At 41.0% G+C, this 20613-nt stretch overlaps 1 protein-coding gene and 1 long non-coding RNA gene across 6 annotated transcripts in view; one reads left to right on the forward strand and one right to left on the reverse strand.

Annotated features, from left to right (window-relative positions):
- Positions 1-20613, forward strand: part of LOC112835727 (glutaredoxin domain-containing cysteine-rich protein 1) — a 300261-nt gene that overhangs the window by 148668 nt on the left and 130980 nt on the right. For 2 of the 5 annotated variants that reach the window (XR_012377899.1, XR_012377902.1), the window contains exon 3: positions 4596-4669. The exons of the other annotated variants lie outside the window; for them this stretch is intronic. The gene's annotated coding sequence lies outside the window, so the exon portion shown is untranslated. The remainder of the gene's footprint in view (positions 1-4595; positions 4670-20613) is intronic. 5 annotated transcript variants of the gene reach the window in all.
- Positions 10100-11589, reverse strand: LOC112835728 (uncharacterized). The gene is made up of 3 exons (XR_003211307.2): positions 11331-11589; positions 11175-11241; positions 10100-11039 (listed from the first exon to the last, which is right to left on the reverse strand). It is a non-coding gene; the product is annotated as an uncharacterized lncRNA (long non-coding RNA).

A 20613-nucleotide genomic window follows, 5' to 3' on the forward strand; every position in this document is an offset into this window, starting at 1 on the left:
ATCACCCTGCAGGCATATTTATTTAGACGTGTTGGTTCAAAATCTCAGGAGTTCCCAGGGTGAAATCTGAAACTGGCCCTGCACATGGAGGGCAAATAGAGACCAAAGAAAGAGGTCATTCTAGATTGGTAGGTGGTGGGTTTAATAAACAAGGGAACTTCCATACAAGGTTTATTGCAGGCAGCACCCACCTGCCAGAATCTTTAAAGTTTATCTGGAGGCCTTAACTAGGTTCAGTCACATATGCTATCCAGATGGTCTCAACAACACCTTACTCTGTCAAGCCTGAGTCCCTGAAACAGTTCCTACTGTGGGAATGGTAGGCGGAGCATTCATTCCAAGAATAGGGGAGGGCCTGAGGAGCCTCAGATTGCCTGGGTCCAGCTTGAGGGTCAACCGGCGGTCCCATCCTCTCAATGGCCATCTCTAACACACTGTGTAACATGTGCAGATTGTAATAATATTAAATATTTATTCTGTTGGGTTTGCATGTGTGTTTACCAAAAAATAAAGGAGGTACTCAGCATAATTATTTTGAGATTCATCCAAGTTATTGCTTGTATCATGGTCCATTCATTTCCTATTGCTGAGTAGTATTCCTTAGTGTGGATGAACCACAGTTTTTATATCCATGAACTTGTCGATGGACCTTTGGGTTGTTTCCAGTCTGGGGCTGTTATAAACAAAGTTGCTGTAAACATGTAGGCACAAATATTTTTATGTACATATGCTTTTATTTCTTTTGGATAAATATCTAGGACAGGGATCGCTGGGTTATTTGGTAGCAGTATTTTTAACTTAAGAAACTGTCATACAGTTTTGTAAAGTAGTTGTGCTAGTTTAGTTTACATTCCCATCAGCAGTGGGTAAGAGTTCCAGCTTTTCCATATTGCCCAAGTACTTGGTATGGACATTCTCTTAAATTTTAGACATTCTTTTTTTTTTAAAAGATTTTATTTATTCATTTGAGACACAGAGATACAGAGAGAGAGAGAGCATGAGCAGGGGGAGAGGCAGAGGGAGAGGGAGAAGCAGGCTCCCCACTGAGCCAGCCGGGAGCCCGCCGTGGGGCTCCATCCCAGGACCCCGGGATCATGACCTGAGCCGAAGGCAGACGCTTAACGACTGAGCCACCCAGGCACCCCTCGTATCCCAAAATATTAAAGACTTAGTTTTTAAAAAGCAGCCAGCTTATTTTGATAGAATTGTTCCCTGAAAAATACTGTTGTAACAAAAATCAGTAATTAATCTACTCATCAGTTTACTAGCATGCCAGTCAGTACTTTGTCAAGTCAGGCTTGCTTATGGAAGATGCAGACAACAAGAGCAATATGTATGATGGAATAATTAGTATTGCTTCTGTGGGCTTGGAATAGTAAGACCTGCCTTCCCCTCTGTTTCTCTTAGCGATTCCTGTGTGGCCTCCTCTACGCCCCCAGCACTGGCCTTTGTGGTTCCAATTCCACAGTCCTTGTTTCTTACAACATTGACTCTTTCTGTTGTCTATAGGACTGGTAGCTGCTTCCTCTGTCTTGTGGTTTTTAAGCGTGTCCACAAATTCTCTGACATTACCACTAGGAGATGGGGCTGGTGTTCCCCCCCGCCTTGTATCCAGACCAAACATATTGCCTAAGAACCCATAGAATATGGCTGAAGGGACAGTGATGTTTGAGGGTAGGTCACAAAAGGGGATGGATCTTCAACCTTTTCCTCCTGGATTACTTGCCTTTGAAGCCTGAGTCATCAAGTAAGAAGTCTGAGACGGTCATGTTGTAAGGAAGGCCAGGCCACATGAAGGAGCTCTGTGTGAGTGTTCTGGTCCACAGCTCCTGCTGAGGTCCCAGCCAACAGCCATCACTGGCCATCACACATGTGAGCAAGTAAGCTTTCAAGATGACTACAACCTCCACCACCATCTGACATAACTGCGTGAGGGAACCTAAGTGAGGGCCATCTAACTGTGCCCATTCAAATCCCAGATCTGTGAAAGATAATGATTAAAAAAAAAGATTGTTGTGTTGAGCCCCTGAAGTTTGAGGTACCTTGTTATGCAAAACTAGAGAAGCGGATTGGTCAGTTTCTCATTTCTGATTTACCTCATTAACCCTGGCGTTCTCTCTTATCTAGCACCTGTTTAACAAGTTCTAGTAAATATTCTGTCTATGAAGTACCTAGGGTCATTGCTGTTTTCCTGAGTAGAACCATACTGATAACCCTCCCAGGCAGGGCCTACACAAAATAACCAGGAAAGATTGAAAAGAAAAAAATCAGATCACATGTTGGTCTTTTTTAGTTATATGTCTTTTGATATTTATTATCAATTGGTTTCTAAAGCCAACATGGTAAAATGTTTCTGTTCTGTCAGAAACCATCATGTAACCATTTCCTAAAGTACAGAAACCTGCTACATTTGAATAAGTACAGGTCATAAGAATTTCAACATTTGTTTTTTTAAAGTTCTTCTAAAACAAACGTGATTCCTTAGTGATATCCATTGTTCTTTACTACAGCGAACTAACTGCCTTTTGCTTCTGTGCCTACTGCCTTAAAGGTGGAAATGTTTATGTTTACTTTAATGTGCTTTCCTTAGGAAAGTTACAGTCTGTGTAAGATAAGGAAATGTAGTGAAGATGATTCTGGCACACCGTCGTTCTCACTACTTAACAGTTGGCTTTGCTTATGATCTGCAGCGTATGTGGTAAGACACCTGCTGCTTCCAGAAGCAGTCATGCACTGTGGGGTACTTAAGACTCGGGGCTTAGATGTGTGTAGATGGAGGCAGGATTCCAAAGTGGGCTGCATTAGGAACATTCCTCCTGGGGTGTCAGGTTCTGTTGGGTACTACACGGGCTTACATTTTATAACCTTGGAGTGCCTGGGTCCTGAGCTGCTCAGATTCCAGGAAGCTAGAGTTTGGTGCTAGTTCCATGGAGAGGACAAACTCCCCAGAACAGACACTGCCTCACTTTCAAAGCCCTGTTCTGCATGGACAGCAAGTCTGCTAACATCGTTAGTACCATGATATCAATTCAGCTCCCACGTTTGCCCTTACCACCAACTCTGATTTGTCTCTGATTTCATTCTGCATGCTACCCATGACCTGGGACAGCCTCAGCTTTCTCTAGTTCAGCTTTGGGCCTGGGGTCCGCTTCATTTCCTGACACAGGAGAGACTAAAGTAGAAGACTCTAGCTGGCAGGTGGTAGAAGACCAGTTTTGCTGCCCAAACCCACAGAACCAGGGCAAGCCCCCACAAAGCACTGAACTGTAACCTTACCTTAATTTCTTCGTTCTTGACCTCCTCCATTCAGTTCGGTTTCTATCTGTCTCAAGTTCATTGCGTCAGGTCCCTCTGGTACTAGAGCTTAGTCCTGAACCCTTCTATACTCTACTGGGTCTCTGACAACCTGCCTAGTTCTGGCCTAGCTCTTTTGCTAGCTCCCTTTTTACTATCCCATTTACTTGGGCACATGATGGAATGTGTTCCCAGAGAATGAGTCAGAACCCTGCCCCTGCCCCCTCCCTCACCTCACCTGAGCCTTGCACTGATGAGCCCTACCTGGACTCCTCTGCTGCCATGCCCCACCCCTCATTGGATACAGGCGTGTATCTGAATGGGAGATGAGTTGGTCACACTCTTCCGGATACCTCCTCGGTCTGTTTTCTCTAACGTGAGTGCTGTCCATTCCTGGCTTCTTCTCTTTTCACTTCCCCCTGCTCCTCTTTTCAGTAGGTCCTTTGTCTGAGTTTGCCTGAATATTGGCACTCTTCTTTGGCCTGAACCTTTTTTTGGCCTCTGTCAAGTTTCACTTTCCTTCTTGTTGTTCCAGATAAAATAACATATAAAGCTTTGCATGGAAATCTGAGAGGGAAGGAAGATAAATGCCAAGGTAAAGTTGTAAAACCAGATGCTGCGGAGCCCAACAGGTGTGGAGTAGCAGGGGAAATAACGGAGAAACAGGTGACTGGCATCTATCGAGAGGAACTAATAGGAAAGAAGATCCATAACAATACTTATCACCTCAGGTGGCTGTATATTCAACAATGTACAGAGCACAGCAATAAGCAAAGTGAACTTAAAACTTACCCCAAGAATGTAGATATGATCTCTTAGGCATTATTCAGACTTGGTAGCAATGGAACAATATCTCCAGTGGAAGCCAGTCTTAGTTTGGATAATGTCCCTAACAATCCATGAGACCACCCCGCTTCTCTCCTTTGAAAATTGATCAAATGTGTTTTTATATCTAAATTTCTTTCTAGCTCTGACATTCTGTAAGCATTGCCCATGGCCTCCATTCTCATGGTTGGGCTGGTACCTTATGGATTTAGCCAACTGCTGTTTTCAGGTTCTTTCAAGAGGTACACATGTCTTAGAAATGGAAGACGAATTATAGTTCTTGGAAGGTGATGATCTATGAGACCAACTAGATCAGTTGTAAAACATTACTGCAGCGCAGTGTTCAGTTTCTGGTTTCCTAAAATTCACAACATTTTGGCATCAGGCTCATGAGCAATCTACCACTATTAAGTGAGTTTGTGCTGTCATCTCTCGGAGACTTTTCCTTATTTTTTTCCACATGATGCTTCCAAAAGAGGTATTTGAGTGAAACCTTCTCCTGCACAGAAGCTGTGGGGAGCACAGACCATGGAATAAGGAAGCATCAAGGGTAAGAAGCCAGTTGCATTTTCTGAATGTGGAAGTAGGAACCTTACTCCAGCCAGAAGTGGGAGAGGAAGGAACATCAATGAGCTGGTCTTTCCGTTCTGGTACCATGGTGTCTATAATCTGGAATGCCAGAATCAGCCAGTTTTGTGTTTGAATCTCAGCTCTGCTTTAATGATTTTGAGTAAAGTATTTAGTGTCTCAGTTTTCTCATCTGTAAAGTTGGAACAATATTACGTATTTCACAGATTTACTTTAAGGACTAAAAGAGGTAACATATGGAGCATTTTGGGGCACATAGGAAATCTTTAATAAATATGATTTTTCTCATTTTGATTTATTATTTATGAAGCATCTGAAATGGAGACTATCCAGTAGGATACACATCAGTATAAGCTAAAGTGAGTTTCTCACTTCAGATTACACTTTTTAAGGATCCAGGTTCTTATCTCCAATTAGACTTCACAATTTAAAATTACACAATGTAATTGCTGAGAAATTAGGAAAAATGTAGTTCACAAATGAAAAACCAAGAATATTTTGGCATTCAAAGCAGCAAACAGTCTAAACTTATCTAAATAGGCCATGAAAATGGAATATGTTTTTATATCTTCCAAGTTTGAGAAGCAACTTCTCAGTCGCATGCTCCAGTTACGATATTACTTCCAAAATAGCAAAAACAGTTTTCTCAGGAACATTTCTATTCTAAGAGCTAATCTTACTTATTGAGTGGTAAGTTACCACCACTGAGCTTTTTATTTATCCTCTCGCTTTATTTGTAAACTAAGTAGACAGTCACTAAAAGTGGTAAAAACACGTCTTTGTACACATAGTGCTTTTGGATATTTGTGCCCTCAACTATGGCGATAAAAATATATATCCTTCTTATAGAGAACGTGAGGCAAAACCAGATAGCATCTGTGGAGTGTTAAGAACTCTTGAGAAGTAAGTGTTTGGGTAGATTTTCTTAATCTAAAGCATAGCTTGGGAAAAAAATAATGAAAATAAGGACTTAGAGTTGTATGATATTTTATAGGTGTTCAGTAAACCTGTATTTATAGGTGTCCTAAAAACCATGTTTTTGAATGAATGGACTACTATCCGTTTTCTTTCCATTGAGGATGAAACTCAGAAAAGGGGTAAATATTTATCTTTTAAATGTGCAATCAATATTTGTCTTTCTATTTGCCTTAATTGCAAAAGGCTTTTCTTTAGCATTCTTGGGAATTATATCAGCAGTAACTACTAGTTTTTTCTTGGAAGCTGTCTAAGACCTTCTGTGTCTGAGCCTAAGTATCCCTTCTACCTACTTCCATATTCCTTGGCACTTTATCTCTATCATACTGCTTCTCAGACTATACTGGAAGTTCTTGGAGGGCAGGAGTTTAACAAGTTTTTAAATCCCTGCTGTTTAACATATGTGCTCAATCAAATGGGTTGAATGGACAGCTGAAGAATGAATGGAACCAAGGGTCTTGGGGAAGAAGTGGGGTGATATGCATGCCCACAGACAGAATGCTGCTAACAGCCTGAAGTCAGGGTTCCTATTTGGATGGGTTGTACTGGGGAGGGAGGGAGGTGGGATTCCAGAGTATCAGCAAGGCTTGGGTTAAGATTCAGTCCCAATTTAATCTCTTTTCCAAATCCTCCTAAGGCTACTGTGGTCTGAGAGAAACTGAAGATAAATCAGTTCAGTGGTTTTTAGTAAGAGAATTACTCCCCTCTTGGCGGGGGTAGGGGGGGCATTCTGGAAATTATGGGGGAGTGTTTTTTTGTTGTTGTTTAATATTTAGGGAGGGGTCCCCTCTGTCATTTAATAAAGTTGGATCCAGGGATTCTAGATGTCTTGCCATGTGTGGGAGAGATCTGCACAACAAATGTGTATCTATCCTGTACAAATTTCATATTATCTTAGCTTTGAAATGAACTCCATCTGATGTATGAACATGAGGTGCTTTTTAATAAAGTTCTTTTTAATGATTTTATTTATTTATTTGACAGAGAGAGAGAGAGAGCACAAGCAGGGGGAATGGGAGAGGGAGAAGCAGACTCCCTATTGAGCAGGGAGCCTGATGCGGGGCTCAATCCCAGGACCCTTGGATCATGATCTGAGCCGAAGGTAGACATTTAACTGACTGAACCACCCAGGCGCCCCAATAAAGTTTTAATATACAGTTTATTTTCCAGGAAATGCAACTGATGTGTAAATTGAAGGGAGTATAGTATTTTGCTTTGTTGGGAAATTTGTCAAAAGTTATTCATCATTTCAGAAAATTACGTCATTGTGTTGGTCATGCAGTTGAGTGGTTGACATGACACACCCCTGCCAGTTTGCATGTGTGTCTATGATACCTAGTGATGGGTTGCTTCTAGGACTTGGCACGGGTATCAGACCACTTCAATACATCTGCTACTATGTTATGCCCAAGGGCTTACATAATGACACATGTATGGCTTTTTATAAATTAGTATCCTTTATTTCTTCTTTATGCTAGAGTTAGAGTGTATACTGAGGTTTTGTGTGAAGGTAGTTTACATAGTTCCAAAAACCATTTTCTGTATATTTTAGCCAGAAGTATTTTCAGTCGTTTTCCCATTTTAGAAAACCAATGAAATACATACACCTAATATAATGTAATACTTTCTCTGGAATATGGGACCTGTCACCAAATACATTGATTTTGGTGTAGCAAATATTCATAGTAGATGGGATAAGTAAAATAAATTATTCTCATCAATTCAGGTCAGGGGATGCAGCCAGGTAAATTTAGGAGCCAAACTTGGGTAAAAGTTTTCAGATTTCAGAGCTTGGTGGGCTTTAGAATTGTAAAGAAGAAACAATGGAATGAATGTATTATCTCTGTGTAGACGGATTAGAGAGTCTATGTGTTTCATTTCAGAATAGTAAAGGAGATATTAAAATATTTGGCATAAAAGGAGATTTGGGAAATGATACAGTTAGGGACCACTGATACAGTTGAAGAAACCCAGACTTTTAACTAACCATATGCAGTGAATCATTGACTGAGTTCTGACTTAGAGTCTGAAATAGTTCCCTCAGGCTAGTGTCCATTCATAAAATATTGAAATGTACAAGCCAGGTTATTTATCTCTATCTGTTTTTACAACAGGGGATTGCACTCAGGGCCACTGGTGCTTTGTTGACATGAAAATGTTTAGTCCTCTAAAAAATGAAACATAAAGCAACAGTTAGAAAAGCCAGATGAGCTCTCCAGGTTGTTCAAAAGGGGTTTTGTCCTTTTCCATTTCCCATAAAAGCCCAGCTGTACCTTCTAAAATTGGAACTCATTCATGTGCTGTCCAGGTGCCAGGGCATAAAAATCAAATGTGGAGAAAGCTGAAACAAGATATTTCAAAAATAGAAACAAGATATGGGCATAGGGAAAGAAGTAAATGAAAAGTAAGTAAATGGAAAGGTAGGAAGCGAAGAGAAAAACTTGCCATATGGAAATACTTTGATGGTATAAAATGCACATAGGATTTTATTGAACACTGAATTTATTGGATAAGAAATGATTGTTAATCTTAATTGTTTTAGATAGGTTGGATGCTCAGGTTCATCCATTCAAGTTATCTGGCCTATATTTTTACATTTAAAAACTCAAAATGTGTGAGTTTTTATGTGGCTGGACTTGAAGCTAGGTAGTAGGGAAGTTTGGAATACAGCCAGATCTACCAGTTCTGAGTGCAGTTTTCTTTTCACACTGAGGACTCAGGCGTAAGCAACGGTATGCACCTGAGGTATGTTTAGAAGGGCGCACAATAGTACTTGTGGGTTTGGTAACCATGTGCAGAGAGACAAAGGAAGGGGATGGGATTGGAGAGAAGAAATTCTAAATCTGCTCAAAAGGAGTGCTATTGGCAGAAGTGGAGCTGATTAGAAAGAAGAGAAGGAGGAATCATGATGTTCTATTTTAGATATTTTATGCTTAAGTAACAGAGGCACACCTTGTTGGTAATGTCTGGTGAGCATGGGGACGTAAAGGAAAGTCATGAAATAGCTTTGAACCATTAATATGTTTTCATTCCGATGTTCCATTTCCCTAAAGCCAATCTATGTATAATCAGCTCCAGAGAGTTAAAGGTTTTCCCATCTGGAGTTTTGGGTCACAGAGAAGTGAGCACCAGGGAGTTTATGCCTGGATGATGCTTTGCAGAAATAAGAAGGAGCAGTTCCTTTGGTGAATTTTCCCCAGTGACTCAAGAGTTATTGGTTGTAAGCCGCATAAAGCTATTCAAACTAGGTTAAGTAAACAGGTGCATTAACTAGAGGTATACATGGCAGGACATTATCCCAGGCCTCATGAAGAGCCAAGAGCTGGAAATCCCTAGGAGTGAAGGCAGCTATTTTCTTTATCTTGTTAACGTTTGGAAGCTCTCAGAACTGCTATGTTCTAATTCCAAGTAATCTTGCTGGGCCAGCCAAAGGGTAGGGTTATATGACCCACTGCAAACTTCTTAGTAGAGCTGTTGGAATGGACACTCTGGAGAGGCTTGCCCAAGGCAAGCAATTTGAAAATGTGCCTGCTAAATGCCATTGGCAGAATACTCTAATGGGAATGTGGAGGGCAGTGGGTCCTGAGTATGTTGGAGGAAAAGCTGCAAGGCAACAAATTTGCAAAAACAATACTGCCATATTAGAATGCTGAAGCATTTTAAGAAAAGACTGGGTAGGGACTTAGTTGATTAACTTTATTATTATTTTACCGGATAATTAAAATAAATATTACTAGTTAGAAGGGAAACTTGTCTCATTCCTTAATTTTTAAATTCATTCAACAAGATTTTTGGAATACCTTCCAAGTGCCTTCTAGTGATTGTTCTAGATGCTGGAATATGGAATATAGCATTTATCACAATTGTGGTTTTTTTTTTTTGCATTTATCACAATTGTTTAAGTCTTTGCTCTAGAGCAGCTTACAATGGGAAGATAGACTATAAGAGACAAATCGCTAGATGTGAAGAATAATAAAGCAGCTTAAGGGAAATAGTGGCAGATTTTATCTAAGTTGTCAGGGAAGGCAGAGTGAGTATATCATTTCTCTTTTTTTTAAGATTTATTTATTTGAGGGAGAGAGAGAGAGCATACACATGTGCAAGCAGGGGGGAGAGGGAGGGGGAGAGAGAACATCTCAAGCCGACTCCCCGCTGAGCACGGAGCCCAAGGCGGGGCTCGACCTCATGACCCTGAGGTCATGACCTGAGCTAAAATCAAGAGTCAGACGCTTAACCGACTGAGCCACCCAAGCGTCCCTCATTTATTTTCTAATGGAGATATTCTGAGTATGAAAGCAAGCACTATTTAGTAATTCTGGAATAACAGACATCAACTGGCACTGTCCCAGGCACCCTTGACAGCAATCTGATCACCCCACTGATAGTGTGACATAATAAACAGACCGGGAGAAATCGGTGAACGGGTGGTGTATTTATTTAAGGGAAAGTGGTCCAGGAAGAGGGAATGCTCGAACAACTCTGCACAGACTTTGGGCATTGCGAATTTATAATTTTAGAATTTCTAAAACAAGAAGAGGACTCCACCGTGGCATTGCCTCTCCTAGGAATGGCACCTTAAGGACTAGCCATACGGGAACTGGCTAACCTGCCCTGTCCGAGCCTGGCCACTGAGAGAGCTGATTGTCAGTGTAGGAGTATGGAGGCATTGCCAGTCAGAAGACCTGTTCCACACTATGGTCACAGAAAGATGGTATTAATGTAAGGTTGCTTTTTGGGGCACTGGGTGGCTCATTCGGTTAAGCGTCTGCCTTCCACTCAGGTCATGATCTCAGGATCCTGGGATAGAGCCTCACATTGGGATTCCCTGCTCAGTGGGGAGTCTGCTTCTCCCTCTCCCTCAACCCCTCCCCACCACTTGTGCTCTCTGTCTGCCTCGAATAAATAAATAAAATCTTAATTTTTTTTTTGTTTGTTTTAAATGTGAGGTTGCTTTGTAAAAGCCTGAGCTCAATTTGTGGCTGTATTTTGAGAAGCTCTTTCTGTCTAGAGACTTGGCTCAACCATAGTCTGAGAGCTCCTGTAGAATAAGCCGCTGCTTCTGTTTTCTGGGTGTGACCTTCGCCTCACACATGAGCCTCTGGTCCTAGCGGTCTTCGAAGAGCTTGGGCTGCTCACCCCGGGGCTGTCGGCTGTCACAGTTCAGTTCATGGAGCACCATGCAGCTACTTTCCTGTTGCCCCTTGTTCTCCACAGGTCTTGCTCAGCTCAGCGCGATCATGTTCTGTCAGGAAACCACATTCTGGGGTAAGGAAACTGAGGAGCCCAGCAGCATGGGGAGGTGGCACCTTACGCCATATTAGCTCTTCCTGCTCCTCCCCTTCATCACCATAAAGTACCTGTGGGCACAAAGGTACTGTTCTGGATAACAATACACAACAACACATTAAGATTGATAGCTCTTACTCATTGGGGGTGTACTTTTGCCAGACACTTAAAAACATTAGGCATTCAAAACTCAAATTCTCACTCACCTGTGAGACAGGTATAATGCCATTAGGTTCATCCCTGTGAAGTTACTTATACTCTATCATTTTTGACCTACAGAAATGACATTTTCATACAGTGAGACCTAATATTTTACAGGCAAAGAAAGGAAAGTTCAGTGATGGTAAGAAAAATAAACTTACCAAAGTCACACAACTTGACTCATAATTAGAATTTTCATGCCAGTTGGTTGGCTTCTGGGTCTGGGTCCATGCACTTTTCCTCACTGACAGCTCTATCTTATATAAAATAGATTAATTCCTTCTTTCTTTGGAGAGCTTCAGGATAGAACACACTGATCCAGAGGGATTTGTAGAGCCTACGAATTCCCCTAATTCTGCAGAGAACTGACCCATTGCTGGAACATTTAGACCTGAGGGAAAGACCCTAATGCACAAGCTCATAAACATTAAGAGGGCACTGGGAAGTCAGAAGCAAAAAGGGAAATGGGCAAATGAGTCAGCTCAGAGGAAATCCTTTTAAGAGGTTATGCAAGGACATTGCTGTGATCTGGATGTGAAACAGTTGGCTGCCAGAAGCTGGCACCATTTCCCAATGGGGGTTCCTCACATCCCAAGTTCCTCAAGAGATGTCTGAACCAAATCGGCTGGGAAACTAACTGTATTCTCCAGCAATCAGACCAGAGCCAGTAATGGCAATGAGACTGGGAGCTAAGGGGCATTTCTCTGTTTCTCTGTCCTGCTAGCACCCCCCCACCCCAAACCCTGCTTCTGTTTTCCTCTGGATATCTGCATTTCCTCTTTCCCTCTCTTTACAAGTGGCTTTCTCAGTTTCTTCATGCATATGGTAGAAAATTATCCAAGAATGACCCTAAATTTTAGTGCCTACAGACATGGGTGAGAATCACTGCATAAAGTTAGAAATTCTCCAGAAAGACAAAGCCAAATGATTAGGGTTAGGTCTGAGGTCTCCTGAGGCCAGGGATAGGTTCCATGCACACTGTCTAAGAAGGAGACCTGGTACAATAGGCAAATTGATGTGTTTGCTATAATTGGTGTCAAGCCACACTGAGAAACTAGAGAAGTCTCTTTTCATGCCTTTTTTTTTTTTCCTCTTCTGGTGTGTCTGTGCTCAATCAAGGGTCTTCACAGCCTACCCCAACACTGGGCTCTATCTTCCCTCTTCCCAAGCCGTCCCATGCCACAGGAGGCTGTAGTCCTGGCTGTGATTCAGGTAATAGATGTTTGAGTTTGCAAATAATTACATATTTGGCTGCTAACATCATCATCTGATTGAAAATTAAAATTTTCTCTCACTAAGCAGCTATTTGGGTGATCATTTTGCAAAGTCAACTTCTTCAGATCCCTTTCCATTGACCTGATGTGTAAGGCATGTGAGAGCCATTGGAAGCTAAAGCACTAAATGAATGCAAATTGTTACCATCATAACTTTATGATGCGTTGAGGGCCACCTGGAAAGCTTGTAGGGAATTCTTCTCAAGATTTTAATCTCAACTGTCCTTGGTCATCTTTTAGATTACAGAAGAGTATTTGATGATCATTGCATTCCCAATAGGAATAAGAAACCTGACAAAAGAATAAAGTCAACAATGCTAGTCCATTTTCTGTGCTTCTTTGGAGTGTGTGTGTCCTGTGCTGGCTGAGCCTGGGCAGAATTCAATCTCTTGAACAGATGCCTGTAACAAAAAGTTAGCTGGGCTCTAGGGACGGCTAATGTCTCCATGGGCTGCAGAATGTTATTAAGGCTTGATGGCAATCTCCTGACATGTCAAAACTGAATTAAAGAACAGGAGCTGCCTGCTTGGCAGTGCTGAGGGCAGTTGGGAAGCTCAGCAAAGGAACAGGCATTAAGGAAGAAAGAATGCTGACAGAAGCTGGGCAGGCAGACAGAGCTATTTAATTCAGAGGGGTGGGTGTTAATTAATTGATTTTGGGTGAGAGAGATCTGATTTCTGAGCTAGACCACAAGCTGTTGCCAGTCTAGTTGGGAACAATGTCCTAACAGCTTAGGAATATCATCCATCGTCTGGATGGCTGACCTCATATCGTATCCATCTTCTTGTGTCCAGACTCAGTGTGCTGTGTCAATTGGATGCCGGCAGCTCATTTTTCTTCCCCTTCAACATTACTCTTGTCTCTGCTTCTAATATCTCCAAAAACTCCCCTAGAGCCCCCAAATGATCCATGGCAAGTAGAAAGAAGGAAACCAGGAGTGAGTGGAAGTTATCACTCCTTCTAGAATGGCATAATTTTAAAGGTATGAAGTCTTGGCTTCCTATCCTTTTAAGATGGGTCGACTCCTCCCCAGAAGAAAGGTTAGTCATTAAAATTCACTAAAGCAAATGTCAGGCTCACGATGTCCTGATTTCCTATCTGGTCTCTGCTTTCTCACTGTGAAAAATTACTTTCTCTCAATTCCATTGTTTCACATAACAAAGGGCACATCCAATGATGTCCTCCCACATGCAGTTGTATGGAGACATTTATTATAGCAATTAATTTTCCAAGGTAAAAAATGGTATAATGTATTCTGAAATACAAACAGAAATGAATGGAGGTTTTTGGGTAGTTTTTTAAAGGTTATTTTGAGGTAGTGGGTAAAGCCCTGGATCTGGGTACAGAAGCTCTGGTTCAAGCAAGTCACTTAAAAATCTAAGGAGTCCTGTATGTATTTGTTAAAACTCACCAATCTGCAGTACTAAAAGGGTGCATTTTATTGTGTGTAAATTAACCTATATTTATACAAATATAACTCAAAGTCCGAAGAATAACTTTATTTAGTAAGTATGAAGGTAAAATATGCTCATCTGGAAATACAAAAAAGTAAAAACTAGCTATCACATCTCAACCACGAGATAATCACATATGTATTTTGGGTTACAGTGAGCTGAGTTAATTACATCCTACTACTCAGGATGCTCTGTCATCACTGGTCCATGCAAAGCCCCACAGTCCCCCTTCATCTATTCCTACTTTTATTTCTCTCTTACGTACCCTTACAAAATATGCTTTGATTTACATCACCCTTGTAAAATATGTAGTGTTGCTTTGTGCATTTGTTTGTTTTCATTCCACTTAAATGAAATATTAGTGTCTGTAGAACCCATTCTGTTTCTAGATTATTCTAGTCCATACTAATACTGTGTTAAAGATATATCAGAGTTATATGGGAACTTAGCTCATTGATCCTGATTTCTACATAGCATTTACAAGGCTGTTGTCTCCAGTTTCCTACAACCCCACATAATATTGAAATAAAGCTCCTCTTACATGTCCCCTTGTGGACCTTGAGGTAACATCTCTACAGTATAGAACTGTGAGTGACTTTCCTGGGTCATGGGATCCATAATGTGTACATCAGTGTATACACCCATCAGTAATTGTAGGAGGCTTTCAATTTTCCACATCCTCCAACATTTATGTATTTAATTAGTTTTCTGTCTATATTTTTTTAAAAAATAAATATTTTCTTGTTATAGAATTTACTTTTAAAACCTCTTTTACCATGACTTTTTTATGTTTTAAAATAATGTTCTAGTGTTATATTCAAAGCTAGACCTTAATTATTGGACTACCATCCTTTGTTTAGCTGATAGCCTATTTCGTAATATTCAGGTAAAATATGCTTCCAAGATAGGACATAAACAAGTCTACAGCAAAGGCGACACAGTTATCAAATTAATAAGTTGAATCACTGATATTTGGACATGGGTAGGGATCAGCTTATTGCCAGTCATAGGTTATCCCTAAGTATAACTCTTTGGTTAGAGGAAACTAATGAAACTTGGACTATATGAAGAGAAATAATTCAATAGGTAAAATGACAAACTGAAAAGAAATGGAAACCTAACTTCTAGAGCAATTCTACACATGATATCCTCTGACAATCATGTTGCTGGGCATGCGCTGAGTCAATGAAGTAAAAAACAACTATCAGTTAATCATGCCTCTTATGTAGAGGAAGAGTCATTGACCAGAATTACCTTATGATAGAAGGTATTTTTTAAAAATTTCTCCATTTAGCCATATGTTTACTTTTTTATATGCTAAACTTCTTGTAAGGTTTTTTATGATGTTGAGTAAAATTAAGCCAACAGTTCTGTTAAATTCTACAGTGATTCAATATGACCAGATGTTTGATGTAGATATTGATTATTCTCCACTACTCACACCATCTCTGATACAAATCCTCCCGTTTATATTGAATGTTAGACTGATACTCTGAGAACATCAATGATTTGCTATACCTCCGTTTTGGAGAATTCAATATTGACATGTTGAGCAAGAGAGTTGATATTAAGAAGGATTTATTTCAGCATATGAAAACTAAGTAGATCCATAGACTTTGATTAAGAATTCTTCTTTGAAAGAGTCTTCAGCCTTTTATATTGAAGATTTCTTATGCATATAGTGTACATCATGATCGACATAAAAGGAATACCAGAAACCCGAGTGTGGGAAGAAGAAAGATAAGAGTGCTGATCATAATTCTTTTCTAAAATGTAACATTCTGGGGCGCCTGGGTGGCTCAGTTGTTGAGCATCTGCCTTCGGCTCAGGTCCTGGTCCCAGGGTCCTGGGATCGAGCCCTGCATCGGGCTCCCTGCTCGGCGGGAAGCCTGCTTCTCCTTCTCCCACTCCCCCTGCTTGTGTTCCCTCTCTCACTGTGTCTCTCTCTGTCAAATAAATGAAGAAAATATTTTTAAAAAAGTAAAATGTAACATTCTGCATTTGTCTGAGATTTCATTAGACTTATGTAAGGGGTGATGAGGAAAACTGGAAGAGATGACATAACCTTCCATGAAAATGTTCTTTTTTGATGACAGGATGTTATTCACTATACACTGTGCTAATCAGGACAGCATAATTCAAGTCATTTATTTATGAAGGACAAATATATTTCTTAATAAGGGAGCTCAAAGCAGACTATAGAATAGGACATGTGGACATGTCTCCCTTTTTTCTTGTGTATTTACTTGGAACAAAGGGAATTACTTTCTGTGAAGAACACTGTATTTTGAGTACTACCACTTAAGCAGAAACAATTGCAGATACCTTGGGAATTTTTGGAGGTTAAAATATTTATGTTCAAATTGCTGTGTTGGTATTTGAACTGGATGTCAACTTAGAGAGGAAGAAGTAGAACAGGCCACTTTCTGTATTGATGGAGATCAGTCTTGTTCATATTTGTATAGGCAGGGCCAAGGACAATGCCAGGTACAAGAAACCTACTAAAAAGTATTTGCTGAATGAATGAATGGGTTGGGAAATTAAGCAGTTGAGTTTGTGAGGGACAAAGTGAACCTATAAAGATGGGGATTGCTTTTCTGACTTTTGAAAGGTTAGTGGCATTCAACTTCAACTCAGATGTTTCATTTATGTAGGACCTAGAACAGTGGGATAAATAATGAATTAGGAATAATTTTATCTCATTGTGCCTCATTTCTGGAAGTTGGATATATTAATATTTACCTCCTATCTTTATTTTTCCTCCTTTTTCTGGGTTATTTTAAATTTATTGTATGTTGCTATCTTATATATATTTTTGTAGCCTTCTTTTAGTCTCTATAAAAATTGGGTAAATACAGGGATACCTGGGTGGCTCAGTCGGTTGAGCGTCTGCCTTCAGCTCAGGTCATGATCCCAGGGTCCTGGGATCGAGCCCCACATCGGGCTCCTTGCTTAGCGGGGACCCTGCTTCTCCCTTTGCCTTTCTCTTCCTCTCTCTGACAAATAAATAAATAAAATCTTTAAAAAAAAGAATTGGGTAAATATAAATTGAAATAAAAATAGCTGTTTTGTTTTAAATAAAATTAGATCCCTTGTAAGTAAGGCCTCATAAATTCGTCATAAACAAGCATTTGTAAACATTTGAGAGGCCATTAACACACCCTCTGCTTATTACTATTTTAAGTGAAATAAAAGACTGTTTCCCCCCAGTGTAAATCACAGCTAATGCACTGTCCCAGCTCCTCATTTTACATGTCCGTGTTAGAGTTAGTGCATGACTCACCATTTAGGCCCAATTTGCCATCTGTAAAGTGAATGTTTAGTAATCCCCTATTGTCAGGAATGTTCGGAGATTGAAGGTAAAAGGAAGTGTTCTCTGATTTACCCAGTTCATTCCTTCCATCTTCCCCCTTCCCCCCCCACCTACAATGCATATTGCATTTATGCTGTGAAATGTGATCAGTATTGGCAAGAGAACATCTTGGGGGTTTCAGAGAAGCTCCATTCTGAAATATCTGGAAGACCTGGGCTTGTCTCCATGGAGGGGTGAGAGGAGCCAGATGCAGTGACTTTGACCACATAGTGACAACCAAATGGAGCCAGAGTCTTGGGAAGAGAACAGAGAGGCAGGAAAGGAGGGTAGTGGGAAGATGGAAGTGGGGAGGAACACATGTTGGATTCCTCTTTGAGGCTGACCTTATTGGATAGAAGGTGACCCCATGCAGATAGCAAATAAATTAATAGCCCATCCTCTGGACCCCCGTGTGTTCCAGACCTATGGTTAAGAATGCATCCCTTTGGGAGAAGATGGCAGAGGAGTAGGGGACCCTATTTCAACTGGTCCCCAGAATTGAGCTGGATATCTACCAGCTGAACACCCACGAAATCAGCCTGAGATGTAAGAAGATCTAGATATCTACAAACAGAATATCACTGGTGGTTGGTTCCGAGGTACGAAGCAGGGACCCGTGATTCTGCGGGCAGATATCGGAGGATAAACAGCAGTGGGAGCGTGCCCGGCCGTGGGGATCCTGCACCGCCGGTGAGTGATAGCCTCCCACACTGGGGACCGGGCAGAGACTCGCAGACCGGTAGTGGCGGGGAAAGGACTCTAGACAGAAACCAGAGTGGTAGGGCCATGCGTGGGAACTGGGGGCGGCTGGCAGTTTTAGAAGCACAAAAGACAGGGACGTGCCCCAACCTGGAGGCAGGACTGGAGGCACTGCGGAGGGGCGCACAACCCAGGACACTGCAGTTTATAGCAGCACAGACAGAAACGTAGACAGTGTGGCCTGGAGAGCTCACTGAAGAACAGACTGCGATCTCTCTGCTCTGAGGCAGAGGGTTGGAAACGGTCTCCTCTGCTCTGACTCTCGGAAGAGATGCGGAAAGTCGCCAGGGAAAGCCGCCAGAGAACAAAAGAACAAAAGAACAAAAACCGGTTTCCATTGAGCCCATCCCCCACCACAGGGGGCAGGGAAACTCTGCCCAAACAGGTAACAGTGCGGCAGGCCCGTCCCCCAGAAGACAGGCTGAGAGAACAAGAGGCCAGCAACCCTAAGGTCCCTAGAAAACAGGTGCAACTTGCTTGGGTTGTGGTCAATAATTTGGACTCTATACATTCCCTCAACCACCCCTCAACAGAATGACTAGGAGGAGGAAACCCCAAAATAGGAAAGACTCAGAGATTATGACTTATGCCACAGATTTACAAATGGATACAGATATAACCAAGATGTCAGGGTTGGAATTCAGGCTAGCAATTGTGAAGACAATAGCTAGAATGGAGAAAACAATTAATGGCAACATAGAGTTCCTAAGGGCAGAAATGAAAACTGAATTGGCAGAACTTGAAAATGCTATCAATGAGATCTAATCTAATCTAGATAATCTAACAGCTAGGGTAAGTGAGGCAGAAGAACGAATTAGTGACTTGGAAGACAATTTAATAGATAAAAAGGGAAAAGAGGAAGCCAAGGAAAAACAACTCAGAATCCATGAAAATAGGATCAGAGAAATAAGTGACACCATGAAACGTTCCAATGTCAGAATTATTGGAATCCCGGAGGGAGTGGCGAGAGAGGACTAGAAGATATATTTGATCAAATTGTAGCTGAGAACTTCCCTAATCTGGGGAATGAAACAAACATTCGTGTCCTAGAGGCAGAGAGGACCCCTCCCAAGATCAAGGAAAACAGGCCAACACTCCGGCATGTAATAGTAAAACTCGCAAATCTTAGAACCAAGGAAACCATCTTAAGGGCAGTTAGGGGGAAGAGATTCCTTACGTACAGAGGGAAGAACATCAGAATAACGTCAGACCTATCCACAGAGACCTGGCAAGACATATTTAGGGTACTAAACGGGAAGAACATGCAGCCAAGAATACTTTATCTGGCAAGGCTGTCGTTTAGAATGGTTGGAGAGATGCAGAGCTTCCAAGACCAGCAGAAACTGAAAGAATATGTGACCACTAGGCTCACCCTGCAAAAAATATTAAGGGGGGTTCTATAAAAGGAGAAAGACCCCAAGAGTGATATACAACAGAAATTTACAGGGACAATCTATAAAAACACGGTCTTCATAGGCAACATGACAATAAATTCATATCTTTCAATATTCACTCCCAACATGAACAGCCTAAATGCTCTCATAAAATGGCACAGGGCTGCAGATTGGATAAAAAGACAGGACCCATCCATATGCTGCCTACAAGAGACTCATTTTGAACCTAAAGATACAACCAGACTGAAAGTGAAGGGATGGAGATCCATCTTCCATGCCAGCGGACCTCAAAAGAAAGCTGGGGTAGCAATTCTTATATCAGACAAATTAGATTTTAAACTAAAGACTGTAGTTAGAGACACAGAAGGACACTATATCATTCTTAAAGGGTCTATCCAACAAGAAGATCTAACAATTGTAAATATCTACACCCCCAACATGGGAGCAGCCATCTATGTAAGCCACCTGTTAACCAAAATAATGAGTCATATTGATAACAATACGTTAATTGTAGGAGACCTCAATACTGCACTCTCAGCAATAGACAGATCATCTAAGCAGAAAATCAACAAAGAAACAAGAGCTTTGAATGACACACTGGACCAGATGGACCTCTTAGATATATACAGAACATTCCACCCTAAAACAACAGAATATTCATTCTTCTTGAGCGCACCTGGAACTTTCTCCAGAATAGACCACATACTGGGTCACAAATCAGGTCTCAACTCATAACAAAAGACCGAGATTATTCCCTGCCTATCCTTAGACCATAATGCTTTAAAACTGGAACTCAATCACAAGAAAAAATTTGGCAGAAATTCAAACACTTGGAAGCTAAAGACCATTCTGCCCAAGAATGTTTGGGTCAACCAGGAAATCAAATAAGAACTTAAACAATTCATGGAAACCAATGAGAATGAAAACACATTGGTCCAAAACCTATGGGATACTGCAAAGGCAGTCCTAAGGGGGAAATACATAGCCATCCAAGCCTCACTCAAAAAAAATAGAAAAATCCCGAATTCACCAACTAACTCTACACCTTAAAGAACTAGAGAAAAACAACAAACGATGCCTAAGCCATGCATTAGAAGAGAAATAATTAAGATTAGAGCAGAGATCAATGAATTAGAAACCAGAAACACAGTAGATCAGATCAATGAAATTAGAAGCTTGTTCTTTGAAAGAATTAATAAGATTGATAAACC

This window comes from Callorhinus ursinus, unplaced genomic scaffold (genome assembly GCF_003265705.2).
Source record: "Callorhinus ursinus isolate GAN/ISIS: 27379988/994484 unplaced genomic scaffold, GSC_fseal_2.0 scaffold4, whole genome shotgun sequence".
NCBI lineage: Eukaryota > Metazoa > Chordata > Mammalia > Carnivora > Otariidae > Callorhinus > Callorhinus ursinus.